General features: G+C 36.7%; 1 protein-coding gene and 1 long non-coding RNA gene across 7 annotated transcripts in view; both read right to left on the reverse strand.

Moving 5' to 3' along the window:
- Window positions 1-22,598, reverse strand: part of Rbp6 (RNA-binding protein 6) — a 620,420-nt gene that overhangs the window by 485,498 nt on the left and 112,324 nt on the right. The window lies entirely within an intron of this gene.
- The window catches only part of LOC145961472 (uncharacterized), a 52,767-nt gene continuing 31,284 nt past the window's right edge, over window positions 1,116-22,598 (reverse strand). Inside the window, exon 3 of the long non-coding RNA XR_014435643.1 lies at window positions 1,116-1,530. This is a non-coding gene — a long non-coding RNA (uncharacterized LOC145961472). The remainder of the gene's footprint in view (window positions 1,531-22,598) is intronic.

A 22,598-nucleotide genomic window follows, 5' to 3' on the forward strand; every position in this document is an offset into this window, starting at 1 on the left:
GTCCTTGAATAAGTAGTCTACAAGTTTAGTTTCTAGTTTCACTAAGTCAGAATTGCACTAATAGTACAAGGAGATTTACTTCGTATTAATCTACGCTTGATATTACTATCATTATGGGATAGTTTTGCTCGTATACCGCGTTACTGTTGTATATATTATTTATACTTGGTTCAAATTTATTCGATAATATCGAGACTACGACTTTCAATCGTAATGATTCGATAGCGCATCGTCTGTTACGCGAAATTCGCATTCAATCATGATGAGCTATTTCCGGAAGCTAGAGATCGGCCGCTCGTTAGCGACGATCGACCGCGACACGCTCGCGTTTCGATACAGCGTGTGCCGTTTCGACAAACCGAAATTCCGCCATAACCGAAATTCCCCATCGGCCCGGCCGGTAGCGGCTGGTAGCGACGTACTTTATTGGCCGTCATATCTGTCGCTGGCAGGGACAGGCTTTCGAACGATTAATTATAAACAACCAGCCGCAACAATGGCTCTACGTAATTAAAGCGACCAGTCTCGCTTCCTTTCCCCCTCTGACCTCGCCCCAAACGCGTTCATCCGCCCCTGTGACCCTGGCAATATCAAAGCAGAGCTCTCTCTCTCTCTCTCCATCGTTTCGTGAATATATGTCAGGATCAACCCCTCCTCTTAATTAATTATGCTCCTTCTTCACGAACGGAATCGGTATTGACTTTTCAAGAATTTTGACGATAATTATTTCCATACGTATATTTGCGTTGATACGAGTAATCATTTCTCGTGACATAAACTTCGTAAATGAATTTACATATAATTAGAAAATTATATTGAGACTTTTAAGAATATTAGATAAGTGAAAGTGATGTGTATATAATTGTAAATAATTTTATGCTAATTTAAAGTGAATTTTACAATAATATAATCAACACAAAAAGAACAGTCTATTTTATTATAAGAGCTTAAGATGTATAAAACAAATGTTAATATAGATATCATAAATTTTTGATGCGAAAGTGTTTACTTATTCTTGTCACAAAATTCGAAGTACTGAAAAAATATATAATTGACTGGAATTTATTTTGTTATACTTCTATAATCATTCACTCATCTATTAAAAATATATTGGTACTTGTCAAAATGTACTACGTCAAATTATTATTTCAGAGTCACTAAATTCGTTTGAATTATATAAAATCGAGAGCGAAATTGCTTTCCCTATCATTATCCAACTGTAAAATAATTAAAGCGGAATCAAATAATTAATTCTACGAAAACCAAGGAAAACGCGAGAAACGAGGGATAGCGGACGTGTATAAGACATCGCGATAACGATTAGCGCGATTTTCAGAACAGATAGCTCGGCTTCCCCTCATTTCGTTGAGAATTTACGGTCGCCGTAAGAGACGGCCGCCTTGTATATGTGACGCGCTGATTATCGAACAAGACGGCGGGGGTGTACTCACTTTGTGGACCACGTGGGTGACGACTAACATATGCGAGCGTAACACACTTTCCGCTCGTTCGACTCGGACGTCTGCTTACCTAAAACAGAAATAAAAAATGCTCGTTACTATCCCATCGATCATTAGCGACGTCAACGTTAATAAAGAACATGAGAGACGTGGCACGGAGCGATGAGGGCTTACTTACTAAATCTGGAGACTTAGATTTTAACGACTTTAAAGAGAGACTTCCTGCGAGAGTCTCCAAAATTAGAATCGGTATGATTTGAAGTAAACGATGTATTGACAGGTATTTTGAACATTCTACTCCATAAATAACAGTCAATAACAATATAGAAGCAATAATTCAAGAATGACAAAATGAAGAAACAAGGGAAATTATTTTACTCCGGTAAAAGTTGGTATAACGTATGTAATTGATTGCCTCCTCTCTTTAAAAGTAATTTTGGTTTCATGAATATTGAAATATTTTGTCACCCATGTGTTAAAATAAAATGAAAGCTGTAACTGTTTCCACATGTATAATATGTCATTTCAATGTGAAATTTTATTTCTAACTACCCCGACAGGTATATCTACAAAGGTATAAATATTAACATGAAAATATATATTACATATTAGCATACGTAATGTTAATGCATTAATATTAAAGTACATTTTACCATATATTTTGATTTCATATATTACACATTTCACAAGCGCGTGTATGCATGTGTGTGTGTATGCTAAAACTGCGATGATTATGTAACATATTTTTCTTGAAATTGCTATGTATGACTAAATTGGCGGTTTGCTCAGAAAATACCGAGTCGCGTCGTAACTCGTTAAGTAAGTTTCTTTATTAGCCTAACATCCGACTAATTTTTATATGCGCGTAGTCATTTTAATTGCATTACACGACGCAACACGGTAAACGCGCGCACCACCGACTTTTAACTTAAGCTTGTTTTCTCGTCAAATTGTCTCTTTCCTCGATTACGAAGCAAACATAAATTAATAACACACACACAAAAATTGCATGTTTAAAATAACATTTCTTTCTTGTGCTCAGGTAAAAAGGGCGAAATAAAGAATTTCAACTTATCCAGTGGACGCATAATATATTAAATAGATAAAAAGCAAATCTTGAAATGCAATGATCGATATTACCATGTTTGATAAGTTTGTTAATTTCAAAAGTTAAAAACTATTAAACGATTTCTTTCAAATCCTGCGCAATTATTACGATTGCATCAGTTTTTTTAGCATAAAACTCTAAGTGTGCATATATGCAAATAAGACAGAGCATGTATCTAGTGCACGATCTCAGGCACATCAGGTAGCAATCTTGGCTTCAGATATCACATATGTAACACACGCACATACACACAAAGCCAGATACGCACGCGTTCGTATGGTACGGGCGATCTGACAAATTGCAACGTCATTACTGCCAATTTGTTTACACGCCGCCGGATAGCCGGTAACACGAGGTTGGAACTCTGGAACGGGCCTCCTCGAGGATTCCATGTATTTATCAGGTGGATAAGTCAAGCAGGCAAAGCGCGCCTAGCATACATGTTGAATTATTGGAACGTACGACTCTCTACTAATATCCTAATGCTAATATGTGCTACAATCTCACACATCCGCAATATTAAAATTTACATCGTTTTTATCTTAAGTCCAAGTGCACATATTACTGCTATTTTTTTTTTAATAAATGAGGATGAACATCTGTCAAATGATTAATGTATTGAAAATCCTTGTGATTATATTTGCGTAAAGCAGTGTATCATTGACATAATAAAATTTTTCATAACACAGTTTTATTTCTGATAAAATGTTACATGTCTAAGCGCTTCTCCCAAAGATAAAGATATACAATTTATTTTCCATTAAAAAAAATATAAAGTTTGCAGATGCATAATCAAGATTATTCTAAATGGATAATAGAAGTATTTTATCTTACATTTTTATTATTCTTTTTGGCTCGATATCCATTTCGCGAAAAACGAAGAGTCTACTTCTATCTGTGAATATCGGGTCTTAGTGGTAGCTATTCTGGAAGACTTATCGTTAAACGTAGAAGCAGGAATGAGATAGCTATAGATGTATTCGCTTTCACGCGCGCAGATATGTGAGATTGTATGAGTACGTTTTACACACTAACGAGCGGATTTCGCCGAGTGTAAAGGGGAATTACGTAAAGCTGAAGTTTTCCATCTGGAATCGTTAATCGTGCCACCGAGCGAGGGTGGACGTTGATCACTTTATAATTGAATTGAGGAGGAAAAAGGGGCGACTCTGGCAGACAAACCGTCTTCCGCCTTCGTCTTCAAAATTTCGAGTGCTTTTCGTATCCGTTACTTGTCTCAGAATTTAGAGAATCTCACAACAATATTAAAAATATTTCGAATATGTATGAAACATAAAAATAATATAAAAATAAAAATTTATTATTATATGTATAAGAATAAAAATTTATTATAAAATTTAATATCAAATGCTAGAGAAGAAAAAAAAATTAATGTAAAGCATAATATATATATGTGTATGTTGCAATTTTCTTATATTTAACTATTAAATTTTTTGATGATTAAGTTACTAGTTGCCATAAATCAAACTTTAAATATATTCGACCTAGATAACACATAGTATTAACGATTATAAATAATGGAGACGATTAATATTTTAATCGTTATTTGTCAAGATTGCCCTTTGACAGAATATTTCTCTCTCTCATTTTCGTGATTCCCGATTGTCGCGAAAGAGAGAAAGTATGTCACGTCCTTTAATAATGCAGTATGAAAGATATAGCAATGCGCTGCTAAGCAGTAAAGAAAGATACGATGGAAGGGACGAAGAGGGAGTAGAAGAAGGAAGAGCGTCGCGATTTAGCATCCTTCCGGCTAACAAACTGCAAATAACTGAACTGCGGCTGCAGGATGACGTTAATTAATATTGCCAACGGAGTGTCGACGGAGAGATGAAGAAGTCCGCCCGAGTGCGGGGATGTCGGGCAGGATTGAAAGAAGACAGTGGTACGCAGGAATAGCGAGAGAGGAGAGGAAGGGAGAGGGGGAGAAGGAGGGAGGTGCTCTGAGTTTTTATCATCTCTTCCTCCCGACTCGATTCAGTTAAACTTTGAAATAACCCCTTAATGAGTCCGCCGTGCCGAGTAGACCGGATGTCGACGAAGCTCTCGGATTTTTCTCTCATTTGCTCTCTCGCTCTCTTTCTCTATGTCTATCGTTTTCTCGTTGCTCTAGTCGCTTCCTTTCATTTTCCCATCGCGATTCTACGCCTTCTTTCATCTTTCTGGTATGAGCCTCTTCGTGCCCAAGCCTCTCCTTCTCTCCCTTTCTCCCTCCAGAAGGCTTGACCGACGTTACGATCTTGATTATTGCAAAACTGGTGTTGCTCTGTGACTTTGCTTTAAGCGTATCGCATGGTTGAGTCCCTCGGTATAGAAATTAATGGAGAAGTCTTGGAAGTTCATTCCGTTACTTTCAATGTTTATCTAGCCTTGAAACAATTAAAAACTTTCAGGTTGAGAAAATTCAATTTGCGGTCCACAACGACCAACAGGAATTGATACACGAGAGATAAGACTTATTGTGAAAATATAATCTCTTTGTAGATATTTATATCGACTTTCGAATTCATAAATTTCAATCGATTAAGTAATATTCAAACAGCGATATTTCCCGTACGTCAATCGACTGTTATTCGCGGTGCGTTGTGTGAGTTTGTGTTATTATTACTTCTCGTGTCAACTTTGAAATCCTCAAACTTTGCTATGTATGACGACAAATGGCAACGAATTTTGTGGAGTGTACCGTTTTGTCGTTGTAAACTTCCAGGAAGAGGAAAGGCTCCTAACGGAGGGAAGGGTTTCGCGGGAGCGTGTGTTTGTCCAGCAAAAGTGCCGCATTGTTGCGAAGCTGGGCATTGAGCATACGAGTTCGTTCTTAATGGGCTTTCTGTGTCCGACATGCGGTGGACGTTACGATCCTCGCGTTTGCCACCATAATTCCGTTCGCTTCGCATTTCGGAATTCATGCGAAAAGAATTTTATGCATTTTATGCGAGCGTCTTGCAACGTAAGTGTGTACCATGCTAATTGTAAATTTGAATAAAATATAAAGAAGTCAGAAGAAAAATAAGAAAGAAAAAGTAAAATGTGTTGTTAGTTTTACGAAAAATAATTAAAAAAAAATGCAAAATATATTGCAATATAAAGCAGTATATTATACTTTAATTTTATTTCTATCTTAAATTTGTGAACTTGGTGAACTTTTTTAGAACATGTGCTTCTCTCCTTTTATTTTTTAATCTATATATTTGCAAAAGAAACATTGTAAAATTTCAACAAGTTTATTATGACATATATTTTTTTAAAACACTCATTATATGAGCAATTTGATGTAATAAAATTTCAACAGTTTAATCCACCTGTGTTTGAAAAATCGTAATTTTATACATCAAATATTTCTCTGATAATATTTCGAATAAATATCGATTCTAATCCATAACTTCAAAAAATGATATAGAAAATATTAATTCTGCGATATACATATATTATATGCTTTTCAATAATATATATTTACAAGAACTTTTCTTATGTATGTTTACTCGAGAATTTTTTTAGTATGATTCTTAATATAATCGTCGGAATCATTTGTAATTTCATTTAAAGCACTCACTGATCGGAGTAGCCACGTTTAATTAAATGGGATTCGTGAGATGACATGATGACCCAAACGTAAATCCACGCTAATGAATCGCTGATTTCGTTACACGGAAAGAGAAAGAACAAATAGAATAAGGAACCTGCAAGAGAGATCTGATGTCGATTGTCCTCGCGAATAATGAGCCACTCGTAAAATAGGAATCTGCAAGAAAAACTGTGCAAGGGGATAAATTAAAACGAGCATTAAAGATTTATTTCACACGACGTTGAAAGTTGCACGATCGTGATGTACAATAATGATGTTAATTTTCAAATTTATGATATTATTATATTTTATATATCAAGTTATAGAACAATCGTACAAGAGAGAACAGCTATCAACGTATATTTATCATCTTATATTTATATTTTAATTAACATCTCTTTTTATCTCGTTCTTTTTTATATCTCGCAAATTTTAAATGCGCTTATTTCGCAAATTGAAAGTGGACCATATACTATAATTTGTACATGAATTTACAGAGAATGTAAAATTTTATTTTTATAAAATTGATCATAAAAGTTTAATCAAAGAATAATAGTTGAAATACAGACATGTAATTCTTTTATTATACATGAATCATATTTCATTATATGAGACAAAGATAACAAATAAAATATAAGTGTGCATAATATTAGCATAACAATCCATTTTCTATGTGATATCAATGCGTTATAGTATAATAATTGCATGTTAATGTATGCATTCAGCGTGCGGATTAAGAAATTTACAAAGAATTACAGTAAGAAATATTACGAAGAAAGAAAAGTTGCGAGACAAGGCTCTATTTCACGTAATGTTAAACGTACATAACGTTTAAACGTCATAACGTTTACGAACACGATATGATACTGTTGTATCTATGTCATAATCGTTTTCGCATGGCAATTATGATTTTTTATCGTTATTAACATTAAAATGCTAAATTATATTTTACTCGAAACCTGAACCATTTTTTTCCACGCACGAACCTTTCATTTGCAAGTTCTTAATCCATTTGTTTCCAGAGTACGGCTCATTAGTAACTTTGCTTACTACAGTTTTTTCTTTTTTATCGCGTGCAGACAGCTGCATTTTAATTGTTATATTCAACATTTAAAAAAGCTCATTGAGACAGAATTATGTCAAATGATTCATAATAAAATAAATCAAGCGTTTTTTTATGATAAAGGATAATACTAATAGTGTGTTATTCGAAAACGATAATTGGAATATACAATAAATCGAAATTCTCATTCTGTATAATTTTTCTATCCTGCGAGGGGCAACACGATAGTAAATGTGACAGGACGTCATGCAAATTACGTGCAACTTTCGCGGAAGTTCCATTGACACCCGACACTCGGTTTATGTCTCGCGATTCGAATCGATTTGCATACCAAACTACCGACTTCTGGTCGTTAACGAAGGTAATGAAGCTGACGGCATAAAAGGCTCGTTAAAACGCCGCTGCCGCAACTGTTGAGGTGTCTTCAAATCTCCAGGTGGCCTTCAGCCGATTTTTCCCCCTTGTCCCCTTCTCTCGCATCTCTTTCTCTTTGAGGTCCTTTTCGATGGTAGCGAAAGTGGAACGACTTTACTGCACGTTAAAATTAACGTTAGCAACATTAACCGGAAGTTTCTCCATCCCCGAACTGGGACGGCGCATCGAATTTGGAGTGCGCCAAGCGAAAATTCCATTTTCGCTAATCTCCCGGATGATGATCGCGACCGCCAACTTTAATCGCTAACGTCGTCGTAGTTAACGACGAAGGAATGACACCGGAAGTTGCTAAAACGTGTAATTGTTACTTTTCGACGATGTTAAAATGATATACCAAAAGTTCGGAAACTTCGAGTTAATTTTTTCAAACGTTACATTTCTGTCGAAGACATTTTAAAAATTCACCAAGTCTTTTTTGCTTCATTAACAAATGCATAATCGCAATTTTGTATTTGTCGAATGTCAAATTTTAATTGAATTGCACGTTTCGTTCCTTTTGTATGTTAAAGTGAAATTTGAAGTATTGAAATACATTTGATGTTTATGTAATGATAAATTTAATAGGTCACTATTTATCGAATATTACATCGAGTGTATTGATTTGATAAGTGACATATTTATAATAGAGAGTAAGAGAGAAATAAACTTAAAATAAAACTCTGTGAGTAAGTTGCTTTTTTAAATAATTTAAATTCGAATAAAAACACAGAAAGAACAAAGAAATTTTTTAATTGGAACATGCCAATAATTGCGAGACTCTAATCTGTACATCACGTCATTTAAACTTCTCCTCATAAAATTTCGTAAAGTATCTCTCCGTTTCTTTAAATTTCAGAAAGCCAGCGATGGTATCAGATCTGAAGTTTTCAAGCTCAAGGACATAAAATCAAGAAAGAGTTAGATATCTGTCGCGGAGACCCTTCGCAAGCACTCTGTGCGCGAAATCATAAGGGACTTCGCCTAAGACACCGCGATTACCGAAATGGCGTCCGAAATGGCGTCGAGACGAGTGCCAAGAGGCGACTTTTACGACTACTTGGATTTTCTCTCACCCGATGGTAGGCATCGCAAAGGGTCGGCTAAGACCAGCGCAGACCCAACCGGAAATTTAAGTCCCCTAATTCAGCGACGCTTTTCTCTTCTCGAGAGGAGGCACCGACTTGCTGGCTGGCACCGCGAAGCCGATACCACGATTATGTTTATCTTGTATTTCTCTCCAACTCCATTCCACACCCCCTCCTCTTCCACAATTACAACTTTTCTCTCTTCTTACTTCTTACTTTGCCCTTTTAGGTTCTAGTTTTCCCTTCCCTCTCCACATCTTTGTTCATTTCTTACCGCGCGGTTCATTACATGGTCGAGATACAGAAGGAAGAAGTCTTTCTATTCTGCTTATTTCCGCTTCCCCCTTTCCCCACCTTCTTCCTCTCACAATCCGGTGCTTATTGTATTGGTTCATGAGATTATGTTCTACTTATTGCGAAATGATTCTTTATTGACTATAAAATATTACGACTACCATTTTCATTACTATTGTTATTGTCACCGCAATCTTTAATATTATACTACTATTGTTAATATGTAGTTAAAACTCTTGGTTTGAGTCTCTCTTTTCTAACTTAGCATTTATATTTATCATCATTTCGTTAACATTCGAAACTTTTAATTTATTAATACTTCTTATATCTTTTGTAATGACTAATGACAATAATTGTTAATAGAAATTTATTCGATATAAATTGTCTTTTCTTTTATTTTCTAGTTTTAAACAAAATATCAATTTTACAGACACTTAATTAAGTTGATAAAATCTATCTATATAATTTTGTTTTCATGTGAAACTAAAGTACCTGTATATCACTCTGCTTCTATTCATTTATTAATATATTTAGCTTATTCCTTATATTATATAATCCTATATATTCCAAAAATTAAAAAACATATTCTGCAATTATCCTATATAACTCTTCATATCGTATTTTAAATTTTTCGAATTCATCCCATTGCTTTTTTCCTATCTCTCTCCTTTTCTCTATCGCTTCCACTCTTAAATAAATCTAGACCTCTCATCCCATCACCTTTCAATCCCTCTCCTCTTCTCATTCTGCTTGCTGCGACTGCCTTTATTTACGTGGTTTTTGTTTTAGCTTTGCGATTACACTGGAAAATGAGTACAACAACCACGACGACGATGGCTGCCAGAGCCATCGTCGTCGACGGCGCATTGCTTTTCCCCCGAGGCGCGCTTCATTTCGGTTTTTGGCAACGCGCGAGGCCGTCTCTTCAGGTCTCTTTTTTTTTCCTTTTGCGCTCGCACTCGAGGGACAGAAGAGACGGGCATCGGAAAAGCCCGCGAGATTTTGGGTATGCGTGCCAACGCGATACTCGTCGATTCGTTCTAACGAGATACTCCGGAAGCGGATGCGCTAAGTAGAGTCGTGATGCTGCGCCGCAGAGCGTTACAGCTGACAATGACAATGTAACGGTAGAATATGTTTGCGATACTTTTTAACATAGTGAGAAGAAGAATTATGCTCGAATATCTAACTAGTGACTCTAAGCAGTAAGAAAAAGTGTAAATAAATTTATATCATTCTTTAATCTAATTTGTCTAAAGACAAATCCCGGACTTGCAAAGTGAAAATAATCATTCATTAATCATTATATGATAGATCGGAAGTTTATATATACATACATACATTATATAAAAATATAAATATACGATATAAATTAAATATATATTGAAGTTGCATGTGTGTGTGTGAAATAGTATTTATAAATTTTTAGTTGTCTTATGATAAACTTTCTTGCACTTTCTTGCTGTCTATCTGGAAAGCCACTAAAAGATGTTGCGTGTTACCGACAAGCTGCTAAGCCAGAGCCGTCCTATATCGCTTAAGGTGTGATATGAAAACGTGTTCGGAATCATTTTCGCGCTACATGTCTCATCTGGCCTTGAAGAGTGACGCGAAGAGTGATCTCTTTAATGGGTGTCCGTCGATGCCCTCGTGTTATCACCGTCGATCACCGCCCTCGTGGCGAGCGTCAAAATCGAAAAACCCGCGACAATGGACGCGGTCGATTCCACGTGCGATTAATCTTCGTTTCGCATGACATTTCGCAAACGAGATCGATCCATTTGCCGTACGCGCGAATTCAATGCGCGTATCGTGCGCGCACGCACCTGCGACGCCAAAGGGTTTGTCGGATAGATGAAGAGAACCGAAGGTATAGGAAGGAAGAGAGAGAGAAGAAACGGAAGGCCATGACGTATAATCAAACTCAAGAGCAGTCTGGGGCAGAAACGAGAGAGGAAAGTGCATCAAGAATCGTATTTGTGACATCGTACGGCTTCGATGGTGCTCAACTTTTAACTTGCAAATAAATGCGAGAGGAACATGGACACGAGGATAACCACCAGAAACAGAATAAGTGGTCTTATAAAACATAGAGAATTATATATGTCGCATCTAGAGATTTTATTTAGAGATGAATGTGTATCTATAACATTATTTTAATAATATCTTTCAAAGTATCATGCATTATGCCTCATAAAAAATCATCTAAACAACCGCACATATTCATCTATTATAAATGATAAATGATTCTAAAATATTAATTCTTGTAGCATACGATATGTATATAATCGCTTAATGATAATAATTATCTGAATATTTTTCAGGCATCTTCTTCTCTTATATTAAGATTATTCTCCGCTCTTAGAAAATTTACTTTGCAAAAAAAAGCGTTATGCAATAAGAAGTCAATGCAGAATAAAATATTTACATTTCAATTAGGTAAGAAAGTTTGCAATTTGTAAAAGTAAAGTAATTATCCAGAGCGAGCCGTAAGTTGGGATCGCTTAAATATTGCAGCGACGTTCACGAGCGGCAGGAGCGAAAGGGTTAAACGCAAAAGTAAACCATCTCGAACGCGGAAGGGTTAAGCCGGCTCTCGTCGACCTCAGCGTGTTTCCTCGAAGCCTGGAATGGCTTTTCCCGTCTCGTTCGCCGTGTAATTAATATTCTCGGAAAGACAGTAATAGTGCACCGACTGCTGGCTCACCACGAAGAGAGCGCCCATTGCCGTTGACCGAGGTCGACCGTGATATCCTCGAGAATCGCGTACACGAGAAAGCGCATACTACTTATCCGCCTCGTGACCGTGGACTCAGAGATCAATTACGCAGAAGACAAAACGATCCTCTTTGTCGTCATTTTTTTACAACGCAACGAGAGTGATCGTAGTTTCTTTCTACCACTTAAGAGTTTAACTATGGACTCGATACTTTTTCGAGGGTCAATTGGTGACGTAATTTTGCAAAGTCAATCGAGGCAGATTTTAAATATATTAAACGATATTATATTCAATGCTATTTCATATTTTATTTTTCTTTAATATTTATTATTTTTATATAGGAGCTAAAAAATAATATGAAAATGACATGCTGATATGAATGACCAAAGTGCAAAAGTACCGACTGCCACTTCGTCAAAAAAGTGCAAGTTTAGTAGACAGAATTGTTGAAAACTTGCAGCGCATGACAAAAAGCGGAAAAAGAAGAACAGAAGAGAAACAGGAAAAAGGCATAAAAAGGAGAAGCCGAGATGGAAGAGCCGGTTCGGGTCGTCCATGGCCGTTATGGATGCAAATCCGCGTACGAAACGTATAAAAGATTTGCAAGAACAAATACACGCCCGAGAGTTCGGTCTCGGAGATGAGGAGGGCGCGAAGAACAACGGATGGGAGGAAAAGAGGCAGAGAAGGGAGAGGCCGAAGCTCGGTCCCCGATAGATTCAAATGAGGATAAATATTTATAAAAGAGTGCGCCCCGATGAAGAGAGAGAAAGTCCCCTTCTCGATTCCTCCCGAGTCCTGGATGCGGATGTTGCGAGGAAATATTAGTTCTCGCACCGCTTCGCGAAATGAGGAATATAAGGAGGAAAAGGTGGAATCGAAAGACGCGAGTGAAATAACCGCGATAAAGTCGTCTCGAACAAATTCAACCAGTTTGAAATTTAATTAATGATGAATATCTTGCAAATTTTTTTATATATATAGCCACTTCTATAACTCTAATAGAAATTCGACCACATAATTTCTGCATTACTTTGTTGCTCTATTCGCATTCATTCATGTTCTTATTGAGATGCCATGAAAAATCTAAGAAAAATATTGCGTTTATTTAATTTAATAATCTTTTTACAAATATTTTCAATGCCATATAACATGCATGTATTCCTAAAATTGTCAACTCGAGTTATTAATTCAATGTCGTTAAACGCTGGCGTTCAGATTTTTCTTTAATTTCCGAATAAGTGACAAATGCCTAACGGAATTGTACACCGGAACGTTAACAGCTTAACATTCGGCAAAGCAAATTGCCGGGGGCGTATTTTTTTCCCCATTTAGCCGGCGAATTCTCGACGCTTCTGGGAAACTAATGTACGGCTCGAGCACGCGGGCTTATATCTGCAGCGTATATAAGGCACTTTGAGTTAACTAGCGTAAGCGTTTAGGTCGTTAGTGCAAGTAGCCGCGTTATTATTAGAGTTACGAGAATAACATAATATTATCCTTCTCCCGCGAAACGAATGAAATCAAATCCGCCGTTCCCCCGTCGTCGAGTGAGGAGGTTAAATAACGAGCTACGGTGGGTTTCCGACGTCGAAAGAGGAGAGGAAACCGAAGTCGCGAAGGAAAAAGGGAGAAAGTGGAGGTGAGAAAGAGAGGGAACGAGAGAAACGAACTTTAAGTGAAAATGAGAAAACGGCAGAAAGACGAAAGGAATACATCCCGACGAATAAATGCGACTGACATTAATGGGGGCTAAATAATTTCCTTCCTTTCCCTCTTTCCTTGCCTCCTCTCGGTACCCTTGGTCGGTTTGAAATACGCACGCGTCCTCGGGAAATTTTTTACTCGAAAGGCGGGGGGGGAAGGTTATCTACGCGATTTTCCGGATAATAAGAAACGTTTTCTTCCGAGCGAAGACGCAGCGAATATTAAAAAAGTTACGCCCAAGTCTCGGCGCACACACTCGCGGAATAACTTTAATAAAATAAAAAAAAAAGGAAAAGTACCGAGACAGAGGGAAGGTTCGATATCGGAAAGCACACATACATCTCGCGCGAGAGTTGGAATTCTTTCGAGATTGTCTTGCGATTTATATGACAGCCACGGCGCAAGGAAAATGAGTATTCGATCGCGAGAGAAATTATAATCGTTTTTTATATCATTTTCCTAGTTCATGCGAGAACTGTCAGATAAAATGCACTCCGTTTTATCATCAATTTTACGGTTATTTTTTTCTTCTTCGCATATAATAGCTAATCAAGAACGTATGTAAATAAACGAGTCGTATGTAATATGTGACGGTGTTCACGTATTTGTCTGACGATTTTTGGCGAACCGTTTCGAAAAATAGCGCGGCCCGTTCTCTTCTAGCGAGGTACGAAAACTCGTTTTCGCCCCCGGCCCTCTGTGAAAAATTCCGACAGCGTTCACGGTCACGTCCCAGAAGATTACACACGTCGCGCGCGCAAAAAAAGGAAGCAGATGACAGGGAAACGAGAGAATCGTAAACGGCGGGATCTCTCTTTCTCTCTCTCTCGGTGTCGCGAATCCTCCGGCGTTCCCCTGTAATTTCTCTCGACGCCGTACATACTTTTCGATCCAAAGTTTAGGTCGATTACGACGTAGATTGCAGACACTTTGGCCCACTTTAATGCTCTCCCGCTTGATTAAACAGACATTGTACATAATCCAAATCATTTTTCTTTCATTAATCAAGCATTTGAAATTCATCTCGTCTCATATGATAGTACGCTCGACAAATTGTGGCAAAAATATTCTATTGTTTACATTGTAAGATAAAAATGACGTATTTCACGCGCCCATACACACATATACATATATCGATTGTCACGAACGATTGTGAAATACGATGATTACAGTTGAATAAAATATGTCGCAACGTTATGAAAAATATATCGAAACGACATAATTTGATTACACCTTCTGTTCCTTACAATTGATTGATCAGATTCTGAATTTTCGTTCATCTTCGCCCTATTCGCTCTCATGAACGTCGACGCGCGAGCGCGAACGCATCGAGCGACGACGTGCAGGGGAAATGCCAGAGCGCCCGGGTTCAAAGGGACGCACGACATCGTATAATGCCTGAACGGACACGGCGGCCGGGAGCGAGAGGAGCGACGGGAATAACAAGATCATTTGTCACCAGCCATTTGCATACGTCGCGCGGTGTTTCATGCGCTAGCGTGTAAGGATGAATTGAATGAACCTTTGTTGAATATTGGATGAAAAGTGAAGAGAGAGCCTGCCGCATTCCCCTCTCTCCTCTCCCACGCCTACCCCCGCTGTCTCCCGTCTCTCTTCCCGCTCTTCGTCCGCGCCTCTTTATTCGCGGTCATCCTCTTCTTTCTCCTCCACCTCCTCCTCCCCTCGCGTCTCTTTATTCGCGATTCTACCTTGCCGCTCTTTATCCACCTACTCTCCACGGTCATACCACGCGCGCGTTCTTTTTTTCCGGCTTTCATCTTCCTGCGTCGCACTTTCTGGCGCCGCGCTACAAAAGATCAACCAACGACCGACCGACCGGTTCCACCGAGCTATGGAAAATATTTCGTCGACCGGACCGATTTTCAATTATTATCCGCCGCGTCGGAGAACTCCGGCCTCCGAACAGGAAGCGGAGGTAACCTCGGCCGAGTATTAACTTATACCATCTCATGTGTCCAAATGAACGTGGTGGTGTCCGTGTGTGTCATACGGATATGCATGCGCGCATCAGGACTTCATCCATAAATTTCAAAACAATGACGTATCCGTTAGTTTGCGTTAAACTTAATTATTGAGAGACTCTATTGTAATTTAGATTGAATTTTAATTAAAATAAGGAAGCGCAAAACTCTCAACTCTTTTATTATGCGTATTTAATATTTAAAGCTTTATCGGTCGCAATGGCAATATTTTGTATAGAAATTTATGTACCTATTGTAATATGAAATTATTTTCTCAGATCTTTTACGCGTCACATCAAATAATTTAGTTAATAATTGCTGTGTTAAATTTTCAAATACAGATGAAAAGATAAAGTGTTTCTGAAATATTAAGTAATATTTAAATATATCAAAGTTATATGTGTGTATGGCTCACATCTCAAGTATGTTGGGAGTGTCACATGTAAGGTAAATCTTCAAACACATTAGTCACGGCGCATGCGGCATATTGCTAATTTCGATTAATCATCGGCGAAGTGTATCAATTGTTCTAAAGGTCAATCGAATCGACTAAATCAGAACATTCTCTGGGCAGCAATAGGGTTCGTTTCACGTATGATGATGTATTGTCATTTCCATTTTTGAATAATTAATCAATCTCTTCTTCTTGTTTTTCCGAACAATATGTTCCATAAAGGGAGACTATTTGATAATCAATTAGTTTCACTTATACACATTTCCTTCGATTAAACGCATATTGAAAATGCAATTCTTACGCCTACTTTTTATAATATATTTGCATCTGTACATTTGTTAAAAAATTCATAAAATTCGTAAAATCAAATTCATTTAATCAAATTTCCGTCATTCAAACTGCGCAGAGTTTTAATCGTTTATCATTTAAAACTTAAAGTCTATATTCCGCCGTTAAAAATATGTCATTTCCCAAAATTTTTTTAATATAGTATAAATATTCAAGTATAAATATTCATTGTTAAATTTAAATAAATTGCGAGTATTTTTATTTGCAACCAAATTATGGATATTTCATTGCGATATTTTATTTGCAATCAATCATGTGTAATATATCAGGACATTTCTCAATATGATATCTTCAACGACGTTGGTCGCCAGGCACTTTGGGGGAGCTAATAAGCGCAACAATTCCCGCGGTGGCCACCGCCAGGTATCCAACTAGTCCGGCGAACAATGGCCGACTGTGGTTACTGACACGTTGCTTCGGTCTGACGGCGCATTGACAGAGATATAATTAATGCGACATATATCCGTCGGTTGAATAGAACTGCGCGCCGGAGATTGGCTTTACGTGCATAGTGCAATACTATCGTCCATTCCTTCTCCTACGCATTTTTCGACGAATTTTTGTAGTCAATTATCGTTGAAAAAAAATACTAATTATGTATAAAGTTTTATATCATAAAAATAAAAATATATTTATTTTACTACGCGCTAGTAATTATTTTTTTCACTATTGTATAATTTTTATTACAATTGCAATATCTAAAATTGTTTCTTTCCGGGCAACATAGCCTTTGGATTGGATCCCTAAATCCATAAAAAAATTTAGTTATATAATCGATGTTCGTATAAATTGTCTTTATGTGTTATTTTCAATGTCCGTGATTGTACGAGCTTTTCATTCCAAAGAATGGGAAAGAGAGAACGTTGACAGTTAAATTGCTCGTTGCTCTCCCATGAATATCTCCCTCCCGTTGCCTCCCCCGCCGCGCGAGCCACAATTACAATATTTTTCCGTAACAGAGAGACGCGCTATATCCCCGTAAAAGGTTAATCAACGTTCCAGCGGCACGTTATCGGAATGCGACGACGTGCAACTGCAGATGCTCATTCATAAAGCGCTTCTTTGTATGCGACGACAGCAGAAGCTCGTTTCTGCCAGACCAGCCATTGTGGAGAGGCCGATCCTTATCTACGGGACGTATCCGTGTCGAGGCTGTCCATAGGTTCAGCCCCGGTATCTTAATAAGAAATCAAGCCGGGCGCAAAATCACACGGGAACGCGACGCTACCATATCACGATGCGTCGATACGCGTCGATTTTTATCGCTACGCAACGCGTCACACGCCGTCCGTAAATAAAGGCATAACTGTCAACGTAAGTGATACGTACGTTTATGCATATATGCCAGGGAAATACACGGGCAAGGAACGATAGTCACGGCCAGTCGTAAACGTCGACCTGCTAGCTTTTATTATCGAATCCGCCGGCCACATGAAACTCCGCTAAACTGAAGTTTCGAGCTTAACGGGCAGAAATAAAGTCGATATCGTTAGCGGTTCGCCCGTTAATTTTTTTTTTCTTACATACATCGCGTCAATCTGTATACGCGCGCCTCGATTTTTCGAGGAACCATCAGGTTTTCGAAGCCCTATCTGCGTTCTTGTCGCAAAAAGTTGTCGCCACGTGTGTCTTGTCCAAGAAGAATGTAACGAATTGAATTAATTAATTTAATTGCACATACTATTTTTGCCTAAGAGATTTAGAATTGCAAATTTATCGTTAAATCATTATATATTATCGTACGTTTTCATGTATATTTCTCTCTTCTATTTTATTAATAATTAAATTTAATATTACTTTATTCAAATTTTTATGAAAAAAGCAATATCAAACTTACCAGGAAATATACTCTGAAAGCTTCTTAATTTTATACAATGTTTAATAATCGCCTTTTAAATATTGTTAATCATATATGAAATTTTTTTTAAACATATCTGCTGCTCAAAAAACTGAAAACGCAAATTTATCGAAATATATATTCCAATGCAGTGAGAAATACGTTTCTATCTGTAACACGATCGGTTTTACTTTTATGATCCTCAATTAAAAAAGGAAAAAAAAACGCCGTACACACCTGCGGATACGAGGTCGTCAACCGGTAGGTTTCATTAACGTGCACGTGCTAGTGCAGCGCAAGGTTCTCTCGCCTGTTCTCGGCCAGGCAATAAACTAGCGACACGTTATACGAGGCACCTTAACGCCGTCGTCGTCGTCGTCGTCGTCGTCGTTGTCGTCGTCGTTGCGATATATCCCGTAAGCGGATATGTCGTGTGCAAACCCGAGAGATCCTGGACGATGGATGGTCGCGCCGATATGTGCGCCGACCGGCAATAAAGAGCGCGAAATCGTGTCCCAGCCGCGTTATTAATGCGGCGAACTATCGCGCCGAGCCTCGTTCTATCTCCCCTTCTCTGCCTCCCTTCGGAGCCCTTTTCCTGGCCGCGCAATTTATTGACTCTTTAAATCGGACCACGAGAGCCTCTAGGGGCATTCGTAACCCTTGCCTTCCCAAGTAACTAATAGGAGCGTAGTTATCATGTAGCCGGAATTAAGGAAGCCCGGAAATTCACAGAAAGATGCAAAATATATTCCATAAGCTTTGTTTATGTATTTTATCGTCTTACTGCGCAATTAAACTTTGACATCAATAATTCATCAATCAATAAAATATTGAACATTCAACGCGGAAGGTAAAGAAAAACTTTCTCGTCAATAATGAATTCATTTTAATAATGAATTTTCTAATGTATAATTAAATGTAAATTGATATAAGTGGCAATACGAGTTTAGTGTCGATATTATTACACCGTTATTTATTGTACAAAAACAATCATATAAAAATATTCATATAAGTATACATAATAAGTATACATGTGAGTAGATTGCGAACGATAATATCGACACTAGACTCGTATTGCCACTTATACCAATTCCGTGAGACGTAATCAAATAATATGTAAAGTCTTACTATTTATTTAAATACAAATATATTCCTCTTAATTTTCTTTTGTGAAAAATATCTGCAAAAAAGATTCAAAAGTTTCAAGACTTCTTGTATTTATATTCTTATAGAAATATATGCGTACCTACATAAGAAGAGTTTCAACAAATTGCTGCATCCGAATATCATAAAAAATACAGGGATGTCAGTTTCCGTTGAAGAACCGTTTTTACAAAGTGAACACTGCGGAGATGCGACTATGACCCACCATTGCTAACGAAAGGGTTAAACGACAACCATCGTGAAACTCTCATAGACTCTCTCTCTAGACTCGCTCATTACACGGTGTCCCAGTTTAACGATTTCCCAGCGTGATTACGGAACAGCGGTTGAGTTAATTAATGAAAATAAAGTTTCAACTTTTCAGCGTGACATTGTTGCCATTTAAAACTCATTCTTACAATAATGATGCATTATAAATTTATGTTCTTATTTCCTCTGCCTAGTTTTTGTTTTCTAAGATTCTATTCGTAATAACTTTTACCGTAACATTTTGAAATTTGTAGACTTTAAAAATTTAATCTCTTCTCTTTTTGCATGAGAAATTTATCACATTATTAATTCTCCAAAATATAAATATTTAATATGTCTTTTAAAGTATTCTTAATTTTATATTTATATTATCTTTTAAGAGATTACATAATTTCCGTTTGGAGCCTGTAAACCGCCATAAGCCGCTATTAGAACAAACATCAACTCTTATAATTATGACTGACACTTATTGTGAGAATCTCTGCTGTGACAACTGACATCGAGATATCATGTCGTATGATAATAGACCTTAAAGAACGTGTAGCGCGTCCTCATTTTCACCGGTCTTATTAAAATCCGATTTACACTTCGCCGCGAAAGTACGAAGGCGCTTTTGTTTCCGGCGACAGAAAGCGACAGAAAAAGAGAGAAAGAGCGACGGAGAACGCGTTCTTTTGTTCATTCGCTTTGTTTCGTTCTTTCGTTTTCCGGTCGGTGGCAGGGGCTCGTCCCATTCGTGCTACGACAAAACTTGTGCGAGAAGAATACGGAGATTTCGATGGCTTATGCGAAGTTTATGGCATGGTCGCGCGCGCTATCGTCGCTTCTCATGTATATTCAAAAATCGCACCATCAATGAAAAAGCCGAGAAACCGCAAAGATTTACGAAATATGCCCCACCTTATCCTGCTCGCGTGGATAAACCACGATCGATCGGGAGGGTGGTGTCACAATCTCTCTCTTACAACGATAAAAATATCTACCTATTTATCTTATCAATCCAAGAATTTTAAGAATTTAAACAACTTAAAAAATTTAAATGTGTGCATGTCATTTTGAATTTAATTAAAAATTAAACACATCCCGTTAATTAAATAATACTATCTCATAAATTTCTTAAGCGTCTCTATTTATCTATCAATTTATTTATTTATTTATTGTACTTAATAACATTGATAAAAATTATTAATTTGTTTTTTCACAAAAGATTGAACACGCTAGACTTTCTTTAAATTGCAATTAAAATCATTACTAACTTAAGTAATATAATCATTCTATTAAAATCAAATCAAATCTCTAAATTTCTAAAGTTAATCATTACATTCTTTAAATCTATAACAATACAATTATTAATATAATGTTTATTCAATAGTTTTCTGACTTCATCAAAATATTTTAAAAAAGTATTTTCAAGTTTTATTTTTAAAAAATAAAATTTAATTATATAATTAGAATCTTATCATAAAGTACAAACAATAATAATGTAGAGTAGATAAATGGAAATGTAAAATCTAAAAAAAAACTACAACGCATACAAGAACCGATACATAACGGTATCTTTATCTTGAGATGGGGGAAATGTTGCAATCAGTGTCAAACGCTGAACATCATTATCGGTAAATAACAGGATCACAATCTAGATCACAGGATCTCTCACGCTCAACAGGATGTCCATTGCTAGTTAGCGGTCTGCCGTAACTTTCGATTGCAACGCGGTTGCTATGGAATCTTCCCCCGATTCAATCAGACCCCCCCCGCCCTGGCCAAATCAAACAGCACCATTACGCGTCGTTGGAGACACAATGAAAAAAAAAAAATACTGGCTAATTAGTGGTCTCGAACATGATGATACAATCTATGAAATAACATGTATAATTTATCATTAATATACTGCATATTAACTGTATAAAATGAATTTTAGTAATGTGTTGGCATTTTGTAAAATAAGATTAACTTTTCGCGTCTCCTTTTACTGATATGATAAATATGATAATTAAATCATATATACATACATACGTACTTTTAACAAAAAAAATTATTTCTAAATTAAACATCAATTTAACATTTTCTTAAAAATTTGATTTATTGAATTTATTGTACACGTTAAAAAAATAAGAAAAATATCAATAAAAGAGAGAGAGAGAAAGAAACGCGAAACTATGAAACTAGAATGAACTGTCAATGAAGCTCCAAATTATATAACAATATGATAATTATATATTCAATTTCATGTTTCATTATTTAATTATTTTGGTAATCCGACACACTTTATGTTATTAATTAAAACAAATTTATATTCGTTGCCGTAATTGCAATTTCCTAAATAATTAGATTTAATATTCAGCATTCGCTATTATATTGATCGCGTTAGAAAAACGAATATCGGCTTAATTGCGGTGCGCTAAAATACGAAATTGCAAAACAATGTTACTTGTGTTACGCGTTAAAATAAATAACGTGTTGCTGGTGCACGGAACAACTAATTCCCAGTAAGGTAAAGTTTGCCTATATAACGCGAAATGCGCGAGACGAGTGTAGCTGCTAAACGTTCGCAAAGTTTGAGAAACGGCAGTGACGAGACGCTACTAATTTGTTGGTTAATTAGTTGACGCGTCTGTAAACCACGACTGTCCAATTCCACATCGTTGCATAGTAGAGTGCAATGCGATGCGACAGTGATACGAATGGCAGTCCCATGAAATACGAACTGTAAATGTGCAATACGTTCCATTGCTCGCATTATTTCTTCAATAAACAAATATGTATGACATAAAGAATACACTCGTATAATGAAATTTTAAAAAGCAAATGATAATCTATTTTTAGGATATATATTAAAACATTTTAATTTAAAATCGTATTATTTAATATTAGCCTCAAGTTTTGCAATTTTATCCAATTTTACATCTGATTTAACGTGCTTCGTTTCGATTTAACATGCTTTTATTTATTCAAAATTTACGTTGTTATATCTCTACATATGTGAATACATTTATACGATTCATTTATCATGTGAAATATTTTTTCATGCAAATTCGAAAAGAAAATACTTCGATACAGTGCTCTAGATGCGCTTTTCCGTCGTCGCGTGTGCATTGCATAAAGTTTCAAAGTTGAAAGAAAAAAAA

The sequence above is a fragment of the Camponotus vicinus genome, unplaced genomic scaffold (assembly GCF_025532165.1).
Source record: "Camponotus vicinus isolate PSW18456_S1 unplaced genomic scaffold, iyCamVici1.0 SCAF_11, whole genome shotgun sequence".
Taxonomy (NCBI): domain Eukaryota; kingdom Metazoa; phylum Arthropoda; class Insecta; order Hymenoptera; family Formicidae; genus Camponotus; species Camponotus vicinus.